At 41.5% G+C, this 19,392-nt stretch overlaps 1 protein-coding gene across 2 annotated transcripts in view; it reads right to left on the reverse strand.

Annotated features, from left to right (window-relative positions):
* thsd7ba (thrombospondin, type I, domain containing 7Ba) overlaps positions 1–19,392 on the reverse strand; it is a 234,907-nt gene that overhangs the window by 173,421 nt on the left and 42,094 nt on the right. The window contains exon 4 of one of the 2 annotated variants that reach the window (XM_058081143.1): positions 8,606–8,937. The gene's annotated coding sequence lies outside the window, so the exon portion shown is untranslated. Of the gene's footprint in view, positions 1–509; positions 748–8,605; positions 8,938–19,392 lie in introns of those variants that run through there. The other variant, XM_058081144.1, reaches the window with a different exon arrangement.

Below are 19,392 nucleotides of genomic sequence, written 5' to 3' on the forward strand. Positions count from 1 at the left end.
TTGTGGTGCCTAAGACGAGACTTAAGACCAGGGGGGACCGAGCCTTTTCTGTGGTTGACCCCAAACTATGGAACTCTCTCCCCTCCCAAGTAAAAAAGGCCCCCCAACATCGAAAGCTTTAAGTCTCGTCTTAAAACCCACTTTTATTCTCTGGCTTTTAACTTGGAGTGAGTCGTATGGTCCTGTGTCTTTTAGTTCTTCGTTTTTATTGTAATTGGTTTTATTTTTTATACTTTTATTGCTTTGTTTCTTGTTTTTAATATTTTAATATCTATTTTACTATTTTATTTCTTAAATGAGCTTTTAGTTTTGGATTATTACTTTTTATTTTTACTAGTCTGTGCAGCACTTTGGAAACTCTGTTTATAAAATGTGCTATATAAATAAAGTGGATTGGATTGGATTAGATTTATTTAACAAGGAAGAATCAAACTTGTGAAAATCACTAAAAACAAAAAAAAAAAAATACTTGAATTATCCAAAAGACCAGCCAAAAAAAATGTACTCACATCAATGACAGCCTGTATGTGGTTGTGTCAACACAGCCACACATCACTCCACCCTCTGCAAAGAAGCCTCCTCCTTTATAGGGCTATCAATCTGCCCAGAATGTCCCACTATAGCCCATAGGTTGGTCTAGCAAACACTTCCAATCATGTAACTCTTCACAAACTGGATTTCAACAATGCCATTTTATGTCACCCCACTACTGCTACAAATCTTCATAAAACATTCATGCATACAAATATTTCTCTCCTCTAACCCAAGATTAAATTCCCATAAAACCTATAACCCCCTCTCTCATCCCCAGTACATGGTATGGTCTGATGATGTCACTCATGACCCAGCGATTCTTGGTGACTCCTCCCCAAACTTCCCTGCTGAGGACTCCATTGGTAAGTGTCCACGAGTAAGATCAACTCTGTACACCCGTTCCTAATACAATCCAAATCCTAAACAGTAGTGATGGCAAGATGAAGTCTCATGAGGCTTTGAACCAATTTCAGTCAACTGGTTCGAGAATGGATTCATTTCTTGAAGCTTCATGTGCACACGAACCCACCTGCTGGCGTTGGATACAATTACAGGCCAATGTATCTTCATGTGTGATGCATTCAATGCTGATCTGTTTTGGCTCTTGGAAATGATTATGTACGACAAAAAAAATTATAACCAAATGATTAATCTACAAAATGTAAAATAAAATATACAGTATATATAAAATGCTGAATGTTTCCATAAATGTCATGTATCATGTCATATGGCTAGCTTCATCATGGTTTTGTGTCACCTGGCATGAGCTCAGTGAAAGTGCTTGTCTAATATGAAGATGTATGTTTGTGTAACTTGGACAGAACATGGGAGATTTTATTGATTTTTATTCAATAATCATTTTTTTCTTAACAATTTTTGGTTTGAGGTGATTCCTCCTTTTTGATACAACTTTTTTGTGTATCTTTGACAACCATGTCAACGAGGGCCTCATCCAACTCTTTTTTTCTTGTGGCTGATAAAAACGTGTGACTTTCATTTGCACAATGAACATAAGTCAACCTGGAAAATTTGTGTTCGTAATACTGTAATATATTAATATTATAATGTAGTAATATTACCCTTACCATGGATGGGTGAAGGTCCAGTTTCATCTTTATGTTCATGAAAGGCTCTCACCACAAAAGCCCATATTTTAATGTCTAAGCCAGAGGGGTTTATATTGCTGAGTGACAGGCAATCACTGAGGGACGAATAAAGGCATATCTTATCTTATCATCGCAGCAAATTCTGAACCACTTCCCGAATCCTTCACGTGGTACAGCCGGGTAGCGAGGCTTCGGACGTCATCAATTCCCGCCCCTCTCCCCAATGAATCAAGCCTCGGTACACTTTATATGACGATACACTTCATGCATAACATTTTTTTGACACATTTTTTTTTTGTTTTGTGATGGTTCAAATATCCACACAACTATAGCACAACACAAATACAAAAGTGGTTGCTTTACATCAAAATACAAATATAACACCATTTCCAATTTTCACATTTGGAGCACACGTGCACACTACACTCCTCCATGCTCTTCCACTTCCTCCTTGCTGTCAAGTGTTTTTATGGCTTAAAACTAAATCAAACATAGGACCAAGATTTTAAGCATTTTCTTTTTGCCCAAAAATATTGGTATTACTCCTATACTTATTCTAATATACTTTATAATAAAAAAAAAATAATAAATACAATTAATATTTTTATTAAATTCATTTCAAGTCCGTCTGTATCCACGGACTTATTCTGAGGTGAAGTTTTGTTTGTAAACATTATTTGACAATGCAACAATACAATATGAACAACATAACATAGATATTTGTCAACGTAAACATAAATGATACCTGAAAAAATATCGATTCAATCACGGCAGTATTGATTCGATATCGACACGATCAATATTTGGCTTGATCTGCTCACTCTCTTTCTGCATGCGAGTGTGATGTCTTGCCTACTTTGTGTATTATTGAATCACTACATCCTGGTACGATGTTTTGCCAGCTTCAAAACTATAAATAATTAGTCAAGGCCTTTCAATGTACAGTAAAAGTGGAAAGGTGTTGATGTCAAGAAGAGCCTTAAATCATGGTGTAATAGAGGGGATGTGTGCCTTTTTACTGCAGCTTATTTATTGCTCTCTGCTACTACATGGATTTCTGCCCTAATAGTGTTAGGGATTAGTCCTGGATTCACTGGCTTTCAATTGTGTTCCACTGACAGTCAAATTAATGACAACAGAATTTAATCCGCATGACACTAAATGAACTGAAAAAAAAAACCTAACAGCGTTTTAAAATTGATGCTTGTTAATTGTGACTTTAAGACCCTGTCCACATGGAATGTTCTTACCATTCTTGTTCACACTGTGCCGGATTGCTAAAAAGGTGCAACCAGACAGGAATGGATAATAATAGGAGTGAAACCACATGACACCAAACTATAGAAGGCGAAAGAACACATGTGCATATGTCCGTACTTCACTTTGCAAGGTTTGCGGCATTTTGGGAGGATAAGACAAAACAACACCAGGAGAATGTCGACCGGGGTGAGTGATGACACTCCAAATATCCAAAATGATGTTGGATTGGGGCGGCACGGCGGTCTAGTGGTTAGCGCGCAGACCTCACAGCGAGGAGGCCAGGGTTCAATTCCACCCTCGGCTCTCTGTGTGGAGTTTGCATGTTCTCCCCGTGCATGCGTGGGTTTTCTCCAGGTACTCCGGTTTCCTCCCACATTCCAAAAACATGCTAGGTCAATTAGCGATATGAATGTGAGTGTGAATGGTTGTTTGTCTATATGTGCCCTGTGATTGGCTGGCCACGAGTCCAGGGTGTACCCCGCCTCTCGCCCGAAGACAGCTGGGATGGGCTCCAGCACCCCCCGCGACCCTTGTGAGGAAAAAGCGGTAGAAAATAATTGAATGAATGTTGGATTGTCGTCAAATTGTTCTAGTCACCTGACTACAACGAGTAATGGCTTGCTGCTCCAGTGTTTTCCGATGTTCCCACTCCTGAAACCGTTTTCAAAAATTTCAAAAAAGTTTCATTTCACGGCACCCAGAGTAACAATTCCATGTGTATGAGAGGCATGATAAAATACTTGACATTTCCATGTTGAACCACGTGTGTTTGATATGGTAAAATGATCAGAAAGTAGACACATGCCAACCAATATTGGACGGATTCTCAGTCCAAGCCGCTACAATGCAGTCACCACCATCAAGGATAAAGATGGTGTTCTTTTTCCCTGTGAAAGGATCCGTTGTTATGAAATTGGCAGTATTAAATTAAATTTGTGGCACTTTGTATTGAATTATGGACTCTTATAGATTAGCTACACACAATAACCCGCGCAGAATGCTTTCTAGAATGGAATGCACCTACTGTGGTCCTATAAGTGGTCTACCCCTTCCTCATAAGCCTGTCTCTTCCTTTTTTGCAACAACTCTTCTGTGACTGTACTATATACAGCATGTGATCTGTGTACGTGATTATACCAATTCTTACTGACGGCTATCTAAATGGCACAATAAGGGAAAATTTTAATTGTGGTTTAAAGAACAAACATATTCATAAAAGTGTAGGTTTCATTCATGGAAGTGGGGAAAAGTTCAAGGCACTTGAAGCACCAACTGAAAAATCAACATTAGGATAAACGTAGGACCAGAGGAAGCCAAAGTACTTGTCAAGGATTCCGATATTGACGATGACATTTCGACTACAAGAAAATTAAAGACGCTACTCGCAAAAAAGTCACCCACAATTGACTAACAACTCTATCTCAGATTATGCCAAAATTAACAAGGAATCAATTGATTATCAAATTATTGCTCAATTTATGTACAGAAATAAAATAAATGCTGGAGTCATACCTGAGGAAACCAATGCTAGATTGGACTGCTTTACATCAGTTTACCATCCAGTCTTATTCAACTGTTGCACTTTTCGGTGACTTATCAGAAAAAGTATTCCAGTACAAAAACCTGCAAAAGCAGATTTTGACCTGGAGGGCATATCTGTGTATTTCAAAAGAGACAAACCTTCGAGATAACTGCCATGACAAGGTTTATAGGATGACTGAAAATGTTGCTTTTCTTAAAGCCCCACAGTTTGGAGTGTTTATACAGTTCAAACTTGGGCTACAGCTGTCTGCCTGACTGCCAGTATCTAGGCGGAGTACAGGCTATCATAAAAATCTCTGAAAAGAAAAGCTCTTAAACCGTTAAATATCTGGGTCAATGGAATCATGCCAAGCTCTCAGTGGCTCCAGAAAACCTGGCAGCGCCTCTCAGATGCTGCAGTGCCTCCTATTAGACACTCCATGATCTGATGGAATGCAATCTGCTTCTCTGTCTCCTGCGGTTTTTTGTTTGTGGCTCACTTGCTGGATTTGGCAACCACATCTTGGATTTTTCATAAGGGGACAGATGAGCAATGCTCCACAGAGTTTCCCCTTACAGGTGGTCTCACTAATGGATGCTTGATTCCATGTATTCAAATGAATGGGAGAAGGCCAATTTGATAAGCTGGGGGTCTGACCGACCACCATTTGCTGCTCCCTTCCTAAATTATCGAAAAGGCTCGTTCCCTTTGATGTGACAATGAAAGTTTTGATTGCCATCTGTTTGGCAAATATGTCGTCCTCTGCTATGGATTTATTCACCATCATCAGCTCATTTGGGCCATTTCCATTCGGTAGGAATGATCATGACAGCATTACTGACGTTTTTTTTGTAAGACGGCACAAGAAAGACAGAAATAAGGCCAGAGAATGACTTCGGGGAAGTATATAGCTCGCTTTGCTTCCATGTCACTGGTGCTGACTATAGTAACCAAACCACTAACCAAGCTAACTGGACTTGTAGAAGAAGTCAGACAACGGAAAGACTTGCTAATGTTAAATATTACATTTGCACTTACAGATTTGGTCTAAGAGGTGTGTAGTGCAGCACAGTGCATTTCCAGTCACTTAAAGGGATAATTCGATTTTTTTTATATGGAGTTATATGACAGAAAGAGTGAAGTCCGTCAACAGGGACTCATTCCCCACTTCGTGTCCTGAGCCGATCTCTGGTCAGTTTTCAGTGCTGAGGAAAGTAGTTCCAGCTAGTTGCTGGGGGCAGTTCAGCAAAGAGTTTGGCTTCTCAAAACAATATGGGGTCAAAAACATTTGCATCACAAAAATGCCTAATAGAAAAAAACAGACCTCACAAATCGCTCTGCATTATTTTCCCTGCCATCGTATCACTTTGCGTTCCCACCTGTCCATTGTTGTGCACGTGTTTCTCAGTCACTGCAATGCGAGAGCTACAGTAAACCTCGGATATATTGGATTCAATTGTTCCCACTGGTTTTGTCCGATATAAGCGAAATCCGTTATATGCGTATACCGGAAAATGTCCGTTTTACGCATATATCGGATTTATATCCTGTATATCCGTAAATCGGATTTTATCCGTTATAAAAATGCACTTCCTTGACTATGTTTCCAATGTACCTGGACTGGGCAATGAAAAGAGACGTAAGGTAATGAGAATTTAACTTTATTGGACTCTGAGCATAACAAATTGTTAATTAAGCTAGGCCCTGTTACGCCCGTCAGGCCTACGTTATTTCCAATAGTGAGGTTAAGATCTCATTCACTGCTGTGCTAGTATTATTGACGTCACTCACTTTTACATTTGTCCTAAATCTGGAGCCAGGAGAAAGACAATAGCCAGTGACATCAACAAGATTAGCATAACGATGCGGCCATCCGATATATGCGAGGGAAATTTAATGGAAATGCATTGGAACGGGACTGGAGATTTTGTCCGAAATGGGCGAAATCCGTTATAAAAAAATCCGATATATACAATGAATTTTTATTGGAAATGCATTACAGAAAAATTGGTTCTTTTTCATCTGTCCGTTGTAAGCAAATTTCCGATATATCCGAGTCCGATATATCCGAGATTTACTGTATATTGATTTTTTTTTTATATTGAAGTGGTACATACTTGTAAATATCCAGGCTGTGACAACAAGAAAGTGTCGCCCTATAAATTCCATTGTTTTCTGTTCAGACCTTGCTATTAGACAACTTTGGCTGCTTGCATTGGCTATAATGTGGGAACCATAGAGGCTACAGTGAAACAGCTTCATGTGTGCAGTATACACTTTTGCGAGGAGCATTATGTTCCTTCATGACCAGGACAGAGCATGAGATGTGTTTTGAAGAGTTCTGCTGTTCCAGTACCACAGGTAAGAACTCGCTAATTTGTGCCACCCATTCACGCCTTGTTGTTGTCACTGAAGTCCATGATGAAGTTAGCATACGTGCTAAAAGGAATGTCATCATCCGATGTTTCGTAGTCAGACTTGTTTACTTTCACTATCCCAGCAGTACATACTGTGAAACCGATATGATGGCAGAGAAAATAACGCTGAGGTCCGATTTTTTTCTAGTGGGCATTTTTGTGATGCAAATGTATTATGCTTTTGAACCCATATTGTTTTGAGAAGCCAAACTCTTTACTGAACTGTCCCCAGCAACTAGCTAGAACTACTTTCCTCTGCAACAAAATCTGACCAGAACTCCCCTTAGTACATGAAGTGTGGAGTGAGTTGCGGTTGACGGACTTCACTGCTTATGAGGGTGTCACAAAACTTCATGCAAAAAACTGAACTTCTCATCAAGCCTTGTTGACACATGCACTCACATAGCACAACTAGAGTTGCAGCCACTCACAGATAACCCATGGAAAAATACTTGGAGACACACATTTGATGCAATGTTGTCATTCACACACTCTCACTTCTACACAAACTGAAAGGAAGACTGCACTTTTGGGGGAATTTTGCCCATTATTCACAATCGTTATGTGAAACATGAACACATACTTTTTCCCTTTTCTGTGCATTCTAAGCAGAGAAAACTAATTAGTATGAGCTCACTAACAATGCACGTCATTGGGACCCACCTATTTTGATGCCAAAACCCAAACAAAAAAACAAAATACCAACAGTGTTCCATTTATGTACATAACTGACATGTATATTAACCAAGCTACAGCGCTATGGTTATTGTAGCAGCTAACACCAAAACTATATATACCTGGGTGAGTAACACGACGCCTCGCAAGCCGCTCGCCTCAGTGTTACTCACAAGACAGAACAGACGGAAGAGTGGATACCTCGCGCTCAATGTCACGATGAAGATGATCATATGCTGTCAGCATTTTTTTGTCTAAGAACTGAAGCACAAGAGCGGACATTGTAAGTGTTGATGTTTCTTTGTTGTTGTTGTTCTAGTAGCGTAGCGTAGACTCCTGAGCTAAATCGATATGCCTCGGAAAGAAGTTTTGGTAATGTTTTCAATCGTGAAAAGACAGCAAGCTACTGTAAGAATTAAATACTCAATACACCGTACAAATACAAATACATTCAACAGAAGACAAACCTGCCAGGAGACATCTTACCCCTCTACATTCCTCTGCATTTTAAATTAGGAGTTTCATTTTATTGGGGAGCCATTTTATACTCTTTTGCACTCATATTATTTTGAGAAGCCAATCTCTTTACTTAAGTGGCAGCAATTAATCGGAACTACGTTCCTCTTCACTGAAATCACAGGACCAAGTTGGGGGAGGGGGAGTCAAACCTCTTGGGGATGTCATACAAACTTGTGTCATAAAATCCAAACTCTCTAAGTACGGGTAAAGCTTATCCCCAATCCAGTTAAACTGCATATTTTGGAGTAATATTTTATTGTAGCTAATGTATACACACATATTCACACCGACACACCCACCCACCCTGACCCACAGCTTGAAAGTCCAGATCATAAGTCCACCCCAATAATGTCTGATCACTCAAGTCACAATAAGCCAAAGTTAGTATATATTAAAGCATAAAAACTGCACCACTGCGCATTTTGGAGTGGTCTTTTATTGTGGCCAGTCTGTAGAATAACCATGCAGTCTAATCAGCATCTTTGATGGGTGAATGGTGAATGCTCACTCAGATTTAGACAGATTAGGACCAAAAATATTTCACATCTCAACAGTTACAACAGCCACTGTACCTGATCAAGACAATTGCCAGTCATTCCTTTGGTCACTGCTGTTTGTTCAGTAGGCAGCCCTCACCAGCCCTTATGTAGCTGTACAAGCGAGGCAGATGGGGCCCCCAAAGACGTTAAGTCTGACAGGCACGGTAAATCAGTTGCATCAGGTCCTCCGCCTCAAGCACCATGCAGTGGCTTAATCCTGTGTGAATCAATGTGTCGAGGGTTGGGACGGTGTCACACCTCCAGCAGCACAGAGTACCATTAAGTCCCTGGCACTGGTTCTCTTGAGTTCCCACCCACCGGTGTTCCTGCAGACTTTGGCACTGGAGTCAGCACTGAGACAGGGTCTGAAGGACGAGAAGACAAACCACATGCATGAAATAATCTGACGTAAGAGGCTCAGAGAAAGTAGCAATGTTTCTTTGACATTACATATAGTTGATATCTATCGGGTAGATGTGTGCAAAATCTACAAACGCCAACAAGGATTGAATGATGTTGTCTAGTTGCAGAGCATACAAAAAAATGGGCACACCATGAAGTTATTTCAGGCATTTCATTTACGCACAATAGACCATAAGCACATAGTGATCCAAGGGAATGCATTTGCTATGACAGAAGCCATTCATCTGTTCAGTTTTACTTTTTATAGTTCACCTTGAAAGAAAGATTTCACTCTGGGTTGTGTTATACAAAATGCAATTTTATGATGCACTTATTAAAGCAGACTTTCAGAAATATGTGATGAAAAATCAGCTTGAACAGAATTTGCACTTGGTCACATTAAGTTTGCCCAGCAACTCATTGGCGGAGTCTTTGGGGTAATCCATAACAGTAGCCACGTTTACATGAGGAATGGAATGGAATCTTTGCAAATGACTTTTCCGAAAACAATGGTATCCGTGGAAAGGAATATTCCAATCTCCTGTCTACATGCGCCGCTATAATCAAACAGAATAGTCAAAGGGGCATTCGCAGTAAAGCGTAAACATCAAAATCACGTGATACCGGCTTCCCCGAGTTTTTCTTTCGCTTGTTGGATTAACTCCGTATTGCCAGTTTTTCGTTCATCCAGTCTTGAAATTTAGTTTGGATCAAAAACAAGCTTTTCACAGCAGTCCAGTGCTGTTTGCTCGCCTCCATTTTTAAAACTGAAGAACATCTCGAGCTGCGTGTTACGTCATATCTGAGCATGCACTGAAAGAACGCACTCAGGATAAATTTAAACAGGAAAAGATAAGTATATGCACACCGAAAGCTGCTTGCCAACCACCAATGAACAACGGAAGAAGAAGTACGCGCCCTGACAACTTTCTGTTTGAGCGGGTACAAGATACCTCAGTTGGATTGGGGAAAGGAATATTCCACCCCCGTTCATTCGGATTAGCACTTTTCTTTCAGAATGAGGTTCATACAAAGGTTAAATTATTTCCGCTTGAGCAAATAAACTGAATGCAATTGGAATATTTGGGTCCATGTATACATGGCTAATGTAATTTACAAATTTGGAAAAATGGCAATAAAACCATTAGCAGACCTAAGAAAGTCGAACATTTTACAATCACTACTGTGAATTATAAAAAAAAAAAACAGCACTGAAATGTCACAAAAATATTCACACCTACACCTTTTTGCACCCACAATGAATTAGAAGATCAGAGACTTGGGGTTGTGTTACTGTGTTAGTGAGAAAAAAAAATACTGTTAGGTACAGTATTATACAATCTAATAGCTCATAACTTTTCCAATAACTAATCTAATAACTTTTCATAGGGGCCTGCAGGACACACGCAACACACACACTCCATGATACACACTCTCACATAATACAAGCAAAGTTGTTTAACACATAGATATGACGTATGGAAAATTACTGGGAATACACAATAGATGAATTGTTCTCACTTTCCAGGCACACAAGCTTACATTTCACTTTCTAGAGGGTTGAGCTCTGTGTACTGATATTATGAGCTCTTCTTTCATCTTTCCAGCACTGTAACCAAATGTATTGTTCTCACTTCATTGACTTTTCCGATAGCAACTCGGCTCAAAGAACCAGGAAAAAAACAAGCTAAAAAAGAAATAGCCATAGTAACACGGGGGATAATGACTTCTGGTTCCTGGTTCCACGTGAACACAATAGTAATAGAGACATCCCATGACAAAAATACCTTCTGAACACAGTTGGACTCACAGAGTGTATGAATAACACACAAGATCCATAAAAGCTCCATATTGTACACTGAACAGGAAATGTACATGTTTGATGTTGCACTGCAATTTGAGGAAATATGATTTTTCTTATAAGATGGTGTACACAAAATGATTTTTAGGTGGTTTTATAGTAAAAAAAATACATGCAGGTGCTTTACAACTAGAAAACAATACTGTTTCTTGTGAAGTGTTCAATGATGGTATGTCATTTTGACAGCGATAACATAAATGTAGGCTTTTTGTTCTTCTTCAATCTGTCCGCCCTCTTGGCCTGTCTGTTCTGAAAGCTCATCCACAGGAAACTCTGATTCTATTAACACTTCCTGCCCTTGTTTCCCATCTAGTCCCAATAGTTGCCTCTGAGGCGCTGCTCAAAAGCTTCACTCTTTTATTGACCTTTCTGGCCATGTGTCAAAGAACCCCAAGATCCCAATGACCTCGACTTTATTTCCCTCGGTGTTTGAATGCCTTGTCTTGCCATTCCTCTCAGCCTTCAATAAGCATGGTTCTGTCGTTACGCTTCGTTTATAGCACCAATGTCATATACGTATAGGTGTCTCTATTAATTACAAACATGTCTTTTCGGAAGCGCTGTGAATGATTCTGCCTTTTTTTTAACCTATGCACAAAATGATTATGATCACAAAATTATCTTTATTATTTCATAATTCCTACCTTTATTGCAAATGTTGATCTGAAATCTGATAATCTGTCAACCACAAAGGTGGAGTCCTTTGGAATTCTACACAAGTCACACACGGGACAAAATGTAAACCAGGTAACCTATGACACAAGCTTTTTGAGTCGCTGGCGTGCTGGAGCCTATCCCAGCTGTCTTTGGGCTAGAGGCGGGGTACACCCTGGTCTGGTGGTCAGCCAATCACAGGGCACATATAGACAAACAACCATTCCCACCCACATTCATACCTATGGACAATTTGGAGTCACTAATTAACCTAGCATGTTTTTGGAATGGGGGAGGAAACTGGAGTACCCATAGAAAACCAAGATCACCTAGCTGTTAACCACTTGGTCACCGTGCAGCATGTTAATTCATTTAGATGTCAATGTGACTTACAACAGAACTTACATCACAGTCTAGGAATGGAACTCGTAACCATGTAACACCTGTAATAGATTGTAGTTACACTAAGATTATGCATTAAGACTTACACTTAAGGTTTGTAATTTACCTAAGTTTCTGTTAGTTCAATGTTGATCCAGTTCAATTTCTCTAAATCTCTTGACAAAGAATTTCCTTTACTGCTCATCTTGTCTTTGTACCTATGTACTTATGTATATGTGCACACTTTATTGCTGCCTGGTGCTCACATTTCTAAAACCTCTGTGATGGGCTTAGCGTCTATTCAAGGAATACCAGTTTATCCTCCTCTTGGACCACAGAGGGCACACTTCAACTTCAGTTATTAAGTGTTGCTATTCATTCAATGATATACAAAATTATATTGTTTTTTTTGGACTACTTCAGTGCTGTATGTTTGTACGCGAAGACGAGAAGTAGCGCTACCTCTCCAGCAAACAGTTGGACATTCCAGGGAACTACTCTTAAAGCGAGGGTTGTGAACTCAATCAGGCACGTGTTTATCCTTGTGGCATGGAAGTACCGTGGTTGTTTCTGATTGCCTCCGCTTTCAGCGGTGCAGCTAGATAGCAGGCCGACGGGGTCACAGCATTTTCTTTTTCCTTCAGCCCTGACCTCGCATAGACAGCACTATATGACCAAATAACTCAACATGCATGTTATCACGATACGTTTTGCACTTTTATTTCAGACAATTTCATTTCCTCAAAAGCTCAATTGTGCAATGACATAACACAAAACAGGCTGCAAAAGATTGCCGTTTTCTTCAAGGCAACAACGAAACATGATGCTGATTATATAATGGCTCATGAATGCTGAGAAATACCTGATAAACTGACTACAAAATCATTACAGTAATCTCTCCTTTATTGAGGATAATTGCTTCCACACCCAAAATCCTTCTAAGTGAATTTATGCATTTATAATTATTCTTTTTCCATAGAGCATAGAAAACATATTTACTAACTTTTAAAGATGGTTTTCAAGTGGCGAGGGATTACAGTAAATATCATTAAATAAACATTTCCTGGCGACACGGTGGTCTAGTGGTTAGCGCGCAGACCTCACAGCTAGGAGACCAGGGTTCAATACCACCCTCGGCTCATATTTATATATCCACTTCTTCCCAAGTTACAACGGATGTACGTCATACATATTACAATTTCCTGTTGTTTCTATTTCTTTTTTAGATTGGCTTGGGCCAATTTGGTGATTAGCTAGGAAGGGTGCACATCTTCTGACAACTAAAGAACTGCATTTATTCATTACTTTGTGATGAGACTTGGGGGAATTTCAGTTTGGACCAAGTAGAATAATAAAACTGCATGTGAGCTGCAGAAAATGTCTTAATTGAATTTGATAAATAAAATGAAATGAAAAGAATTCAAAACGTCACTACTTATTTCAGCCGCCCTGATTTGAATCACAATATGCAAATTTGGAGCTTTTATTTTTATTTTTTTTTATTTTTTTTTATTTTTTTTTTATTTATTTTTTTTTTTGTCCCGTCCAGCCATTGGGGCAGATAGTATTGTTGATCTAAATGCCCTTACATGCTAGACAGATTTGCTCTGTGTCAGGAAAGGTGTTGGCTACAACTTCCCTGTACCATGAAATTTTATTTGCCGTTATTTGATGTCTTTGTTATGCCATTTGGGACGACCGGACCGGAGCAAGAAGAAGAACAGAAAAGAAGAAGAGAGAAGAGAAAGGTGGGGTCGGGGGGGGGGCAGTAGAGGGAGAGACAAAAACAGCAGCAACAAGAATTCCCAAAACAACAACAGTGACAAACAGAACAGTTAAATGTCAATGATGGCTAAGGGTCACACTGGAGATGATATCAGTGGAATGAAACAGTCCAACTTACCAATAGCAATAGTAACAATGAGGACATGACCCATGATAGTAAACACAATTGCAACCATACAGTTACAGTAATTAAAATCTCATTGCTTGACATCATTATTACTGTAATAATAGCATACCAATACTATATAAACATCAGGGATAAGAGAGTAGATTGTATAGAGAAGCACCCATGTGCTGTGAGTGCCCATATGGAGGTGTGTTGTGTATGTGAATGCGAGTGTGTGAATGTGTAATTGTCACTGAGAATGACAAAAGGAGAGAGACTGCCTTCTACCACCCAGCAAACCCCGCCCCGCGCAGCCAGGTCAAGCCCCCACCGCCAGAGATCCTCCGGCCCCGTGGGTGTGGGCAAAGCCAGGGCCGACTCCCCAAGACCCGCCCCCGAAGCAACTCCCCGAAGAGACCAGCAAGAGGCCATGGAGGAGCAATCCCAACCGGCAACAGGGCGCCAGCAGGCCGGAGGAGAGCCGCACCCCCGAGACCAGCGGGAGACCATACCCTACTAGGGCAGAAGGGCATCGAAGGCCACACACCCGTGGGCACAGGGGCGCCCCTGCCGGCCGGAAGGGAGCCCGTCCACGGCCGGAGGCACCGCCTCCCGCCCCCCACACACCCCCAGGAAGCAGAACCCGGCCCGCCCCAGGTAACCCCAGGCCCGACCACCGACATAGGACCGCCCCGGCCAGGACAGAAGAGGCCCGGGCACACTGCCCCATGGAGGACCGGGCGGTTGAGATGGAACACCCTACGCCAGACCCCCGCAGAGCCCCCCCCCCCGTATATCTACATGGCCATATACCCACATACACATCCACACATATACATATATATATACATATATATATAATTATAATAAAACTAATCATTAATTATCTAAGTATTTAAAACAATAAATACATAAAATAAACTCAGACACATGCACACCCCATCCACTCAGTACACACACATGCTGTGGACGTCCCCGGGTGGGGCGTCCGGGGCATCACAGGGTGGGGGACCCAGGGGTCCCAGACCCACAACCAGGCCCCGAGCCCAGGGAGGTACGGACCGCCAAGGCATAGCACCCCCAGACTCCCCTCGACCACGGCATCAGGGCTACTGCAGTGTGGCAGACAAAGGAGCGGGCGAGGGGAGGAGGCCCGCACATGAGCAAGCGGAGGGGGCGAGCAGGCGAGTGGTGAGGCGCTCCACTGCGCCGGCCGACATCCACCGGGCAGCTCACCCCCGTGAGGGAGAGCCATAGCTCCAAGTCACGGGGAGGCCACGCACCAGAGCCGAGGAGTTAAGACCAGCGCAAGGCCCCCGAAGGACCCCACCATCCACCGGGAGGGCCAGCCCCCCCCCCGCCCCCAGAACCAGCAGCGCTCCGCCCACGTACCGGAGAACCATCCCCGACGAGCCCTAAGGCAAGACTGGGGATGGGCAAAGACAGGGACAGCGATGCGGCAGAGCATAGGACCAGTGGCAGCAGACACCCAAACGCCCGAAGAGCTTTTATAAGAGCCTCAAACTTGCTTTGAAAGTGAACCACTTGGTTATTTGAACTGTGTTATAAATGTATACGTATTAACAATAACAATATATATAACATTTGGTTAAAAATCTCTAATAATCACAGAATTTGCACATTTTCTGATCAAATACAGGACAAAGAGCTGACATGAGGATGCGGCAAATTGCCCTTCAGGTTAAGTGCACTTCACTGAGTGCACTGGATGGCAGACACCCATTTGTTTGTCAGTATGTCGCTAATGATATCTTGCTGCAGAAACATTTATTATACACCGACTTCCCACAGCCCTTTAACAAACAATAAAAACAAACAATAAGTCATATTCAAAGGCACTGCAGTACTCCACCTCACCATGAGGGGCACATAAGCTGGAAGGTGCTTGTTGCTGCCATCTTTGCATGGAACAAAATAAGACAAGAACAAGAACAAGATTTCGCCACAAGTCAAATGCATTAAAGATATTTTAAAGATTATATTGTATATTCAAGCTCACCAGAGGTTGATCACACAGCACAAAAATGTATTTGAACACAACTTTTTCAATGAAAATGCAACATACATACCAGCCACGTCACTATTTCCAAGCCCAAATGCATCACTAAGCTGACCTGATCACCTTCACTGGGCGCTTCTTTCACACAATAATGACTTCATCAAAGCTGTCCCTGAATGTGTCAAATTAACCCACGGCCAGAACATAACAAAAGGTGCAAAATGATGAGCTTTATTGGTGTGAACATGCATGATAAGAACAAGACCAGTCTCCCAGGAACGCTGTGTGAATTCTGCTGAGGTTGCTTAAGGTGAAAGGACATCTCTCGTCTACCTTGCCGTGAATGCTAATTGTTTAGTTTCAGGGAATGAATCACCTTAGAAGGAGGCAAGTGAAGCTAATGTGGACCCTGTTGAGAAGTTGCGGCAGAATGAGAGGACCGGAGCAAAGAGGATTTAGAACACAAACAGACAAAAGGCAAATGTCTCTCAAAATGATTCCACAAAGAGTCGATTGAGGGAGATGGAGAGCCTGAAAGAGAAACAAACCATTATGGTTAATCGGATTTGTTGTGTGTGGCTGTTCCACCTGGCCTCAGAACCCCCCCACCCCCCTTCATTAAAAAAGCCTATAATTAATGCAAAACTGGCTGTAATCCTGTAATGCTGTCCATTTTCATTTGAAAGCACCATCTTGTGGGACTGGGATATGCAGGTGAGCGTGTCTGAGTCCTGACTATAGAGGACACAAAGGGGATTGTTGCACTGTGAGGGAGCCATCACTGTGAACGAGGGGGTGGTGTGACAGCGTCAGGATTAATTTTGAGGGAGTCTGGTTGCTGAGACAAGCTGATAACACGGGTCAGTAGCCGCACAGGCACCTGGACCCCCAGTGTCCCTCTAAAAAGCAACTTTAATGTACTGAGACCCATGTGGATTTCTGTGAGTGTGGTCCCGGCGTTGCCTCATGTGCGTGATGTGTGTTTGAGTAAGATCGGCTAATTGATGACAGGTGAACAAAAGAGCAATCTAAACACGAGAGGAATTATGGTCCTGGCTCTGACGATAAGCAATGTGCATGTGAAGTCTGTTCTAAAAAATGATCCCGTGTGTTGAATTTGCTCCGGGGTGTGAACGTGAATGGTAATGGTTGTTTGCCTCCATGTGTCAGGTCTGTGATTGACTGCTGATCATTCCATGCCCAATGGTTCCCAATGTCAGATGGAGTAGACTCTAGTCCTAAAAAAAACAAATCCTTCACAGAATGAGCCAAATGTATAATGGATGTGAAATGATCAATTGAACAATAAACGATGATTTACTGATTTTCCAATGAATTGACAATTATTTTGCTACTCAATTAATTGTTTTTTTTCCTTTCATTCATTCATACATTCATTTTCAACGCTTATCTTTACGAGGATCGCAGGGGGTGCTGGAGCCTATCCCAGCTGTGTATGGGTGAGAGGCGGGGTACACCCTGGACTGGTGGCCAGCCAATCACAGGGCACATATAGACAAACAACCATTCAAACTCACATTCATACCTATGGACAATTTGGAGTGGCCAATTAACCTAGCATGTTTTTGGAATGTGGGAGGAAACCGGAGTACCCGGAGAAAACCCACGCATGCACGGGGAGAACATGCAAATTCCACACAGAGATGGCCGAGGGTGGAATTGAACTGGGGTCTCCTAGCTGTGAGGTCTGCGTGCTAACCACTCGTCAGCCATGCAGCCCTGTTTTTTCATATAAACGTAAATATCCTCTGATTTCAGCCTCTCAAATGTTGATGTTTTGAAATTTCCTACATCATCCATGCAAGCAGACCTAATATCTTTGTGTTTTAGATACAAACAAATACTCGATTAATTGAAACAAGCTCCAGATTAATCGACTACAGTTTGAGAGAACATACAGTATGTAACATAGAACGCTGTAACCTGAGGACCACCTTTGGCCATGAAAATGAACAATGTATCGTAGAATCCAATAATGTGCCTGTAAAGTAGATTGTAATGTTGTGGTTCCGATATCCATGCAGCTGTCATTGCATGTGGTCCCACTCAATATGCTGTGCATAATGGGCTTGCAGTTAACGGGCACTGGACCAGCGGTGCCTCTCAGTTCAACTGGTATAGACTCCAGACCCAGCTATGACTTAGAAAATACCATCGCGGTACAGAAATGGACTGTACCCCTCTTTCTGACAATGACAGAACTGTTCACAATGGAAGCTGCATATGCAAAACTGTTGAACATTTCAAGCAGGCTGAAGTGGGTGGTGAGGGACCACAAGAAGGCAAAATGCGGTGTCGATCCAAGCTCCTCTACATGGAATTCTCCCACAGTCCAACATGTCCAGTATGTTTGTAATGGAAGACTAAAATATGCCTGATTGTTCCTATGTATCAGTGCTATACAGCTGCTACAGTCCAGGGACATTTCTAAATTTCCAAACTCGTCTCACATTCTAGGTTTTTCAAAAACTAAGCTTAATAACATCTTCAATGAATTGTACATTTACTCTGACCAGCCAAGACATTACAGTCATCTATTGTTTATCATAGTTAATTGGTTCCATACCCGTGATATTGGATTCTTTAGTAAATTTACAAATGGAATTTTTTTTGTAATTGGGAGTATAGAAAACCTTTGGTCACAAAAAGTATGAACTTTGCATGTCACTTGGCAGGACGGAGACTCACCATAATTGCCCTGCTCCATATGAAAATGAACGGACTAGATGCCATTATACACAGACAGCAGGATGCCGCTGCTTTATGCATAGCAAGCTACGGCGCTAACTAGTATATAGTCAATATTTTTGTGCAACAGAATTTTTTTTTCTTCATTATTTTTATGCATCCCATTAAAGGAGACCTGTTATGCTTTTTCCACTTGTCTGATCTACAAATATAGTTAGAATGTTGTATTCTCTTGTTAAATGATGTCAAAGTTTCAGATAATGAGGTTTGCACATTTGGAAGTGAGCCCTGAAAGAAGTTTGGGATGGCTCAAAACACTTGGTTTCAGAGGGTGTTGCAAAACAGTTTTTTTGTGATGTCACAGAGGAGCAGGCAAGCAGTAAGTCAATTTATCAGTGTCCCATCTGTGTTTATTTTGTGTAAGTCATGGAACAAAAGTGGTTGTCTGTGTAGCATTATAGAGTGTGCATACAAAAGGAGGGGATGCTAATAACCACTTCCTTCCAAAATCAGTGAGTTTTTCTTTTTTTAAAAACCTGGTAGTCCCGAAAAAATCTTGTGATGACCACATTACACGTTACTGATGCTGTAGAAAACTTACTATTGACACGTGTCTTGAAGCAAACTATTTTCCTGAGAAAAAAGATAAATTGCAGTTTATTATCAACTGCTATAAAGATGGGCTCGGCAGCTAGCGGCAAAACACCGAAAGTCCTTTCAAGCCTTTGGAAGTGGGGCCAACCACAGCGGAGTGACCATGCCTGGAGGCAGGCCATGGGTGGAATAAATTAAAACCAACAGTTTTCATGGGAAGCACGACAAACTGGAATAGGTGCAGATTCTGGAAGATCTAGAAAGCTTTTGGTGCTGGTTATTGTGTGTAGCTGCTCAATAGGAGTCCA

Source organism: Doryrhamphus excisus, chromosome 9 (genome assembly GCF_030265055.1).
Source record: "Doryrhamphus excisus isolate RoL2022-K1 chromosome 9, RoL_Dexc_1.0, whole genome shotgun sequence".
NCBI lineage: Eukaryota > Metazoa > Chordata > Actinopteri > Syngnathiformes > Syngnathidae > Doryrhamphus > Doryrhamphus excisus.